General features: G+C 70.2%; 1 protein-coding gene across 1 annotated transcript in view; it reads left to right on the forward strand.

Annotated features, from left to right (window-relative positions):
• The first annotated feature begins 10 nt into the window (after positions 1-10).
• The window catches only part of CAMKV (CaM kinase like vesicle associated), a 28,482-nt gene continuing 28,008 nt past the window's right edge, over positions 11-484 (forward strand). Inside the window, exon 1 of the mRNA XM_027769323.1 lies at positions 11-135. The gene's annotated coding sequence lies outside the window, so the exon portion shown is untranslated. The remainder of the gene's footprint in view (positions 136-484) is intronic.

Raw genomic sequence — 484 nt, forward strand, 5'->3', positions numbered from 1 at the left:
GGGGGCGAAAGCGGCTGCAGCTGGCGCCGCGTCTGCCCCGCGTGCCCAGAGCAGATTCTGCCCGCCGCCCCCGGAGCCCTCTGCGCCCCGCTGAGCCCGCGATCGCTTCCTCTCTGTGACCGACCGGCGCTGCAGGTGCGGGGCGGGCTGCGCTGGGCTGCGGGGGGCGCTTCCCCAGTTCACGTTGGGGGGCCTTGGAGGATTGTTTCCCTGGCTCGAGGTTTGGGACGCAGAGTGAGCGGGGGCGCCGCGAGGGCTCGGGGTCCCGGAGGGGGCAGGACGCGCGGGCTCTGCAGATCCTGGGGGCGGCATGCAGTGTCAGGCTAAAGTTCCCCAATACCTCGGACGGCTTGGGGGTCCTGGGGGGCTTCTGCGGCTCGGAATTGTGACAACATTAACCTTCGAATATTTGTGGTGCCCCAGGAGGATAGGGGCTGAGGGTTGAGCCGTCCCTTCCCGCTCCCGGAGCCTCCCCCCGCCCCTC

This window comes from Tupaia chinensis, unplaced genomic scaffold (assembly GCF_000334495.1).
Source record: "Tupaia chinensis unplaced genomic scaffold, TupChi_1.0 Scaffold149184_1, whole genome shotgun sequence".
Taxonomy (NCBI): domain Eukaryota; kingdom Metazoa; phylum Chordata; class Mammalia; order Scandentia; family Tupaiidae; genus Tupaia; species Tupaia belangeri.